The sequence below is a fragment of the Equus caballus genome, chromosome 7, assembly GCF_041296265.1.
Source record: "Equus caballus isolate H_3958 breed thoroughbred chromosome 7, TB-T2T, whole genome shotgun sequence".
NCBI lineage: Eukaryota > Metazoa > Chordata > Mammalia > Perissodactyla > Equidae > Equus > Equus caballus.
The window spans coordinates 3,249,577-3,258,346 of record NC_091690.1 but is presented as its reverse complement, the minus strand read 5'-3'; the positions used below and the strand labels follow the sequence as shown (position 1 = coordinate 3,258,346).

The 8,770-nt window shown below is 62.5% G+C and overlaps 1 long non-coding RNA gene across 2 annotated transcripts; it reads right to left on the bottom strand.

Annotated features, from left to right (window-relative positions):
• Positions 1–3,432: 3,432 nt before the first annotated feature.
• On the bottom strand, positions 3,433–8,316 carry LOC138924945 (uncharacterized). Of its 2 annotated transcripts, XR_011440366.1 has the most exons (4): positions 8,020–8,316; positions 6,478–6,705; positions 5,340–5,404; positions 3,433–4,035 (listed from the first exon to the last, which is right to left on the bottom strand). It is a non-coding gene; the product is annotated as an uncharacterized lncRNA (long non-coding RNA). The 2 variants fall into 2 exon arrangements; XR_011440365.1 differs by lacking the exon at positions 8,020–8,316 and having other exon boundaries at positions 6,478–7,019.
• Positions 8,317–8,770: the final 454 nt, after the last annotated feature.

The following is an 8,770-nucleotide window of genomic DNA, read 5'->3' as shown; positions in this document are numbered from 1 at the left end:
CCTGATCCCCTCCCCTCTCTCAGCCCCGCCCCCTTCTGAGCCCCGCCCCTTTCTCAACCCCCTTGTACTTTTCTGAGCCCCCCTCTCAGCCCCTCCCCACCCTGAGCCCCCTCCTCCTCCTCCTGAGCCCCCTCCCTTATCTCAGGCCCCGCCCCTTTCCGAGCCCCCCTGCCATCTTTCAGCCCCTTCGGAGGCGGTGGCCTGGGACAGCCCCTTCCCGGAGAGTCCAGACAGCAGCGCGACCCCTTCACTCGTGGCCCTCATTCCACCCTCGCACTTAGTGACACAAACAGCCAGAGCTTTCGAAGCTCTGCCCTGCCCGGGGCGCCCGCGGGCCCCACCACCCCGCAAATCTCTGCGGAGACGGCCCCTCCCTGGGCGCCGCACCAGAAGCCTCCGCCACCCACACCCCTGCAGCGCGCAGCCTGGACCCCTGCAGCGCTTCCCACCCCCCAGGAGCCGATCCTGAAACGGGGGATGGGAGGTTCATCCAGTCATCCGTTCACTCATATTATTCCACAAACACTTAATGAGCGCCTGCTGTCTGCAAACCGGGGGCTGGGGACCGGGATGCAGCCCCGCTCTGAGGGGGCTCACAGTCCGGTGGGGGAGACCGTCAGCGTAGTGATGGGGGTCGGGGAGCTGCGGGGACCAGGAAGGCTCCATCTAATCTGAGGGCCAAAAGCCTTAGGGGCTGAAGGAGGGTCTTCCAAGCAGACAGACAGCAAGCGCAAAGGCCCTGAGGCAGGGGCAGGAGCCCTGGCTTGCAGTCCCAGCTTTGCTGGTTGTTCTGGCTGTGACCTGGACAGGTGACGGCCTCTTTCGGAGCCTTGGTTTCACCCATGCAGGGCACCCGGTATGCAACAGGCGCTCCATAAATGTTTGCAGAATGTCGGGGAAGAAGCTGAGGTCTGCAGGACCATCATGGAGGTGCCTGATCCCTCGGGGTTGGAGGGGGCGGGGTCGGGGCAGCTGGTGACCTCTCCTTCTGGCCAAGGTGCCCCTTCCCCGGGGCCCCTCCTCCGCGGCCCCCAGCCCTCCGCCAGCTGTCCCTCCATGTGTGCGCGGCTTGTCAAGAGCGGCCGCCTGTTCCGGAACATCTGATGCGTTGCTTCCCAGGGATTTCAGACGAGTGGCTGCACGGAAGTTCAGCTGCCGCGCGGGCTTAACCCTGGAGCCTGGGCGCCAGGTCTTCAGAGGCCCAGCGCTGTCCCTCTTGACCCCGTAGAGAGGGCTGGCCCTCCTGCCAACCTTAGCCGCAAGGACCCCCACTTCAGCTCCCAGCTGGGGCCTTGCCTGGCTGTGTGGCCTTGGGAAAGTTAGTCAACCTCTCTGGTCACCACCACCACCAAGGATAAGACCAGCTCACACGTCTGCAGCGCATATTCTGTGCCTGGGGCTGTGTTGAGTGCCTTCTTATTCTGAGTCCTCAAGTGTTATTCACCCTGTTTCCCAGATGTGAAAACCAGGCTAAGCTGGGAGGGGAGACAGACTGTTCAGATGTGGCCAGGGCAGTCTGGAGGGCTTCCTGAAGGAGGCAATAGGCACTGAGAACACAGGATGGGAGAGAGGGGAGGCCAAGAGCCAGGGTGGGGAGGAGGCTGCCGGGGAAGGGGTCCAGAGTCTTTCTGGACTCTTCCCTCCTCCTCCCTCCTCAGGCCCCATGTCTTTGCAGCCCAAATGCCCCCCAAATCCACCTATTCCTCTCTCACTCCAGGCCCCTGCCTGGTCTAGGCCCCCGTGTCTTGTCGCTCCCCTAGGGCAGTCGCCTCCTCCCTGGTCCCCACGGCCATTCCTGCCCGGGGTGTGTTGTCCTCTGCAAGACAGCCAGAGGACCTTTCTCAAAAGTTAAATCAGGTCATCTTACTTGCTCACTATAAAGTCTCCCATGGCTCCCCAGTGCCCTTAAAATAAAACCCAAACTCTTCCCCATGCCCCCCTCCCACTCTCCCCATGGTTCCTTCTGCTCCAGCCACACGGGCCTCCTCTCTGTTCCTCCAACATGCCAGGCCCGGGCCTGCCCCAGGGCCTTTGCACATGCTATTCCCACTGCCCTTTCCTTATTTCCTCCCCAAATTACCTCCTACTTCTCCTTCAGGTCTCAGCTCAAGTGTCGCCTCCTCTGAGAGGCCCCCCCGGATGCCCCGAAACAGCGGCTGTGCCTCATTTTCTTTTCTTCTCGGCCCTTCTGATGCTCTGAAATTATTTTAGTCATCCACTCGCTCCTTGTCCTCTGTCCGTGGATGCCCCGAGAGGGCAGAGAGCCCGCCTGGACCTCGCTTCCCTGAGCCTCAGTTTCCCCCTGTGTAAAATGGGGCGGGTTTGTGCCAAGCTGCTCCCGTGGGGCGGCTGCCTGCCTCATTAGTCATCAGAGTTACTATTTCCCTGGCAAACATCGGCAGACGCTTGTGATTGATATGCTAATTATGCAGATTTTATGTAAATGACACGAGTGTTTCTTTCTCAGCCCCCCCCTCCCCCCAGAAATTCCCCAGTGCCCCAGGGGACCCGGAAGCTGGGGAGTGGGTGGCTGTCTGAGCCACAGCCCTGGGGGATCCACCCTCCAGGGGTGAGGCTGGGGGGGGAACAGAAGGAGAAACTGAGGCCAAGGCAGTGAGAGAACGAGATGGAGAGAGGAGGAAGGGGGTGGGAGATGGAGAGACAGGCACAGAGAGACGGGGAGAGGGGCCGAGGGAGTCCAGGAGGGGCCGGGCAGGAGGGCCCGCCACGGACTTGGATCCCAGGAGCGACCTTCCCATCCCCACCCTGATGGCAGCCTTTGGAATCTTCTGGATGGGGAAACTGAGGCTGGACAAAGGGACCCCCAGGTTCCGCCACCCGGACCTCTCCGTCCTCCTTCCTTGCTGCATTTCGACCCTCAGCATCATCTGGCCCAGAAGGGACTTCCTTCCTTTCCGTTGCTTCTTGTCCGTCTGCCCCATTCGAACGTCAGCTCCACCAGGCCAGAGACTCCTCCGTTCTGTGCGCTGCTGTCCCCAGTGACTACATCAAGACGGGCATGCAGTTGGTGCTCAATAAATACTTAAATAAGTTAATCGCCTGCCCTGAGCTCCGAGCTCTGCCCAGGACAGGGCCCGGCTCTGTCTCGGTCACCGCTGCGTCCCCAGCACGGCCCAGCAGAGTCCAGTACACAGTAGGCGCTCAATAAAGTCACCCGAATAAGTGGGTCACCGAGGCTCAGCTTCCTGAAGATGTCAGAGCTCTTGCCCCCCACCCCCCGGCGGGCGGAGGGAACGGGCGGAGGGGTGGGGACCGCCAGCCCAGGGCCGCCACCTGCACCTCCGCACACTGACGTCAGCGTCACTTGAGTCTCGAGCCCTGGTGGCAATGACCGGATTGCCACCAGCTGAGGTCATTCACACACCACCCCCCCCCCACCGCTGTCGCCGTCTGTTTTTCTCTCCACAACAGTTTGGATTCTCTCTGTTTTTTTAATTGTGGTAAAATATACATAACGCAATATTTATTGTTTTAATCGTTTTTCAGGGCCCAGCTCAGCGGCATGAAGCACATTCACACGGTTGTACCACCGTCCCCTCCATGCATCTCCAGAACTTTCCATCTCCCCAAACGGAAGCTCTGTCCCCATGAAACACTGACTCCCACCCCTCCCCCAGCCCCTGGCCCCCCATCCACTTTCTGTCTCTGTGGATGTGACAGTGTGTGTCCCTCTGTGTCTGGCTCACGTCCCTGAGCATCACGTCCTCCAGGTCCCTCCACGTGGGAGCAGGTGTCAGGCTCTCCTTCCTTTTCACGGCTGCGTAATATTCCAGGCTGTGACGGACACGCTGTGTGGATCCATCTTCCGTGCGCAGACACCCGGGGTGTTCCCAGCTTGGACTGGTGTGGACGATGCTGCTGTGAACACGGGTGTGCAAAGAGCTGATCTTGGCACACAAGCACCCGTTCCAGCCGCCTGTTTTCATTTCTCTGTCGCCGATGCCCTGAACAATGTCGGGACCATCCAATCGCCTTCTTGCAACTTTCAAGGGAGGATGAAGATGGGGGAAAGGCCTCAGGGAGAAGAAACGCAGAATTTCAGAATCTCACGGGGAGGGAGAAGGAACCCACATTTATAAAGTACCTACTATGTGCCAGGCTCTGGCATCTTTAGAAACCCTCTCAAGTGAAACAACTTTGACACAGGTGGGAGGTGGCAAAGGCCCGGCTACGAGCCTGCAGAGGGCACACCCCTTCCACCTCTGGCTTGCTTGCCCCTGATGACGGGCAGCTCACCACTCCATCACTGATTCAAAGATGAATTAGCAAGATGCTTTCAGAGGAAAGACACCGGGGGTGGTAAAAGGTGCCCTCCCTCCACTTGAGATGCTCACGGAAGGTCTCTGGGAGAAAAGGACGTTGACCAAGCACATACAGATCTTCCCAAGCAGAGGGGGAAGCCATGCAAAGGCCCTGGGGTAGGACTGAGCTCTCTGTGTCCACTAGGCTGGGACAGGGGGCCCAGGGGAGTGTCAATTTCGAGCAGAGAGAATGTGACTCTTTCCCCTTCCCCTCAAGGAATGCTGGTCTCCTGCCCTCTCTGTGCCTCAGTTTCCAATCCATCCCCAAGGACAGACCCCAGAGAGTCCGAAGGTCCCTCCGTCCCTCTCGACCTCCCCCTTCTGGGGACTGGAGTGCCCATGCCTCATTTGCATATGCAGATGAGGCCTTGGGGGAGGAGGATTCTGGGACAATCCAGGGCATTTTGGGGGGCATTTCACTGGTTCTGAGCAGAGGAGGTGCTGGAAGCCGTAATTTCTCTAATTTCCACTCGAAAATCAGGCAAATCAGGTGGCAAATCTGGCCACTCAGCTCTCTCATGGCCCCCGTGTGACACACAGTCGGCGGAGCCACGGCCCTGGGTCCAGGGAGCTGGAGAAGGAGGGTGTCAGGCTTGGCGGCCTCCAGCTGCTCCCCACCAGCTGCCTGGCTGAAGACCCACTGTGTGGCCAGCTGCACCCGCATCCTGTCCCCACTGTGATGGGAGGGGACTTGGGCAAACTGGGGCCAGGCGTCCTGGGTTCAAATCCCGGCCCCCGCTCAAAATGCGCACAATGCCCGGAGTCGGGCAGTGCACACAGTAGGTGCTTGATAAATGCTCCTGAGGTTATTCCGTCACTCGTTACCCCTCCCCCAGCCTGGGGGGGGCCTCCTGTTGCCCCATTTTGTCAATGAGAGAACAGAGTGACCCTGGGCTCACTCCCTGCCCTACTGGGCCTCAGTTTCCCCATCCATACCGTGAGGGCAGGCACCGGAGAGCTCTCAGGCCCCCATTCATTCATTCATTCATTTGTTCAACACATTTGTTCAGCGCCTACCTGCTCTACACCCCGGAGACACAGCGGAGACAGAGGTTCACTCCAGCCCAGCCCTGCAAAGCAATCTGCACGGAGAAAAGGGGGTGATTATTTAGAGGGGGGACGTTGGGGGAGATTTGGCTAAGACCTCGCGTAGGTGAGGGAGGCAACCATTGAGATCTGGGGGAGAGCATGCAGCCCGTGCAAAGGCCCTGGGGCCGGGCTCTGTCTGACATGTTGCAGGAACAGCGAGGAGGGAGGCGGTCGGTGTGGCTGGAGCAGAGTGACAGAGGGAGGGCGGGAAGAGGTGGGGCCTGGGGTGACTTCTGGATGAAGGGGACGCAGGACAGGGTCATGGCCGAGGATCCTAGACACACACCGAGACAGACGTGGGCCTTGCCCATGGCTGCCCGCTGTGCAAAAGCCCCCATTTGTGCCCTTGTCCCTGAGATTTCTGGGTAACAAGCAATTACTGAGTACCTACTGTGTGCCAGGCACTGTTCTAAGCCATGAGGATTCAGTAGGGAACAAAATGGCGCCGTTTGGTTGTGAAAATCAAAATGAAGAAAACCAAGTCAGGCAGGGCGAGAGGACAGAAAGGGACGGCGTGTTGCTGTGGCCACAGAGGTCAGGGTGGGACTCCCTGTGGAGGTGGCATTTGAGCTGAGGCTTGAAGGAGGGGACGGGCCCTATGGAGATCTGTGGGGAGAGCATTCCAGGCAGAGGGAACAGCAAGTGCAAAGGCCCTGGGGCAGGACAGGCTGGGTACAAAACCGCACATTCAGAGACACCGCCAAGCCCTTAACAGCAGCACCCCAACATCTCAGAGTGGCGCCTCCTCCTCCAGGAAGCCCCCCTGGATCTCCAGTGCTTTCAGATCAGAGTGGCACCCACGGGGAGGCGGAAAGAACAAGGCAGGGAGGGTGGGCGCCAGGCTCAGAGGCACCCAAGCAGAGGGCAGGGAGAGGCCGTTGAGACCCCACTCACTTGGCCAGGTCCCAAGTCACTTGCCTTAAGAGCCATCCAAGCTGGGGAGTCTGAGCCCCTGGAAATGGCAAAAAGCTGGGGTTCAAATCCTGCCTCCATTTCCTGGCTGAGCGGCCAAGCCATTTCTCCCTGGGCCTCAGTTTCCACGCCTGAAAACGGGATGGAGCCGTACCTGTGTTCTAGAATCGCGGGGCTGCATACAGCAGGTGCTCAATCCATGTTAGCTCATCGTTGGAATTCTTATCACAGGCACAACATGGGGCATTTTCTGGGCAGCCGGCACAGGGATGCTGTGCAGTCTCTGGAAAGGGCCACACCCTCTCTGGGCCGCAGTTTCCCCAAATCCTCCAGGAGGGCATTTCAACTGGAGGAGGGGGTCCAGGAGAGGAGCGCCCCTGCCCTGCGAGGAGGCAGGGGTCAAAGGGCAGGGGGCAGGGGAGGGTCAGGGCCCCGCCACGCGCACACACCGACCCCCCCCGCCCCCCGCCGGCCGGGCTCGGGCGGTTAGCTCTGCGGAGGGACCAGCTGGGCGGCTTGAGCCGGCGCATCTGCCGCCGAGCAGCTGTCGTGCTGGGGGGGCCGGAGGGGGACTCGGGACTCGGAGAAATCTGTCCGAGGAGAATCGCGTCCGCGCCGCCCAGCTGCCGGCTCCGGCTGGGGGGACACCCCGAATCCGCGCGGACCCCGGCCCGCCCCCGCCTCCACCGGGCTGCCCCCACGTGCCTCCCGGGGGCGGGGGCCTCGGGGAGGCCCTGACGTCACAGGCCTCTCAGCCAATCAGAGCTGCCCTTTCCGAGCCCCCCGGGGGATTCCCAGGCCACAGCCGGGACCCTGGGCACGACCCAGCAGGGACGATCCCCCAACCTGGGCTTCGAAGAGGGCGCGCCCCGGGCCGGGGAAACTGAGGCTGGGGTTCGCCCAAGAGGGGGCGCCCCCCAGGCGACCCCTCCGAGCTGCTGACCCCCTCCCCGACTCCGGCCTGGCTCCACTGCGGCCCAGAGAGGGACAGGGACCGGCGGGGGTCACACAGCGGGGCGGCGAGGTGGGGAGCGCAGCTGGGGGCGCGCAGCAGCGGGGCGGCGTTTTCCTCCCCGCAGGCTCCGGGGCCCGGCCCCGCCGCAGCCCACCCCTGGGCCCCCGATGGCCGCCCGGCCCCCTCGGGGTCTCCGCCGGCCCCCTCGGACCCGGGGCCACAGCCCCGCCGCGCAGGGATGAAGGTGTCAGCGGCCGCGGGCGCCCGCAAAGCCCGCACTGGATCGCGCCCGGGCCGGAGCGGGACGGGAGCGCGGCGCTGCCCGACCCGGCCTGAGCGGCGGGGAAACTGAGGCCCAGAGGGGCGGGGGCTTGGCTCGGAGCCCCACAATAGGAGGGTGCTGCCGGCTCCGAGGCTCAGCCTGAGCTGTGAACTTCCTGTCCCCTCCTCCGGGTCACGGCGCAGACAGTCGGGAGCCCAGGGCAGGGACCCGGGGCAGCCTGGCCTGACCTTGCCCTGGGGGGGGCATGAAAGAGCCATTCATGGCCGCCGAAGGCTGGGTGGCAGCTGAGCGGCCCGGGGGTGGGGCCTTCCCCAGGGCCTTTGTCCAAGCCCGGCCCCGCTGCCCGGTCTGCCCTTCCCGCCACCCCAGCGGCATCTGTCTATGGTCCTGCCCCGGCCCCCAGGTCACCTCCACGTGGTCCTCCCGGACCCCCACCCGGTCCCAGCGCCCCCCTCTACCTCTGCCTCTGGGTCCTCCTGTCTCGGCTGCCAGACGGAAGGCAGGGAGCCCGGTGCTCCTGTTGACCGCTCAGCCCGAGACCTGGCACACAGTAGGTGCTCAATAAATGCTTGTGGAAGAAATAGGTTGCAGAGGAGGCCAGTTGGCCCAAGGCTGCAGGCGAGAGAGAGAGAGAGAGAGAGAGAGAGAGAGAGAGAGAGAGAGAGAGACAAAGAGAGAGAGAGAGAGCACGCCAGGGTGTGGAGGCGGGAGGAAGGCGCACAGCCCGGATGCCAAGCCGAGGCCTCAGTGTCCCCAGGTGGGCGGGACACACGGGCTGCACGCAGCCAGGTGGCATCTCATTTGCCTGGGACTCGGGTTCGGCCGGAAAGGCGGGCAGGGCCAAACCGCTGGCAGGAAGGCCCGGCTGCTGGCGGAGGTCTGTGGTCACCGGCTGGCCCCTGGGCAGACGCCACCGTCGCCAGGGAGGCTCCAGGCTGCCCAGGGCCCAGTGGTCCCGAGGAGCACGGTTCAAGTTCTCCTCCCCGTGTTCCCACTGCCCGTGGGGCCGCTGGGAAGTCACACAGCCTGTCTGGGCCCCCCGACTGCTGGGAGCCATGGGTGGGACCAAACGGGCGAGGGACACGTAGGAGTTGATCAATATCCCACAGCAAGAGGACCAAGGCTCTCTTCCCATCCTTCTGTGACCTCCGGCAAGCTCCTTGACCTCTCCGTGCCTCAGTTTCCCATCTACGGGAGCCTCGTGGGGCT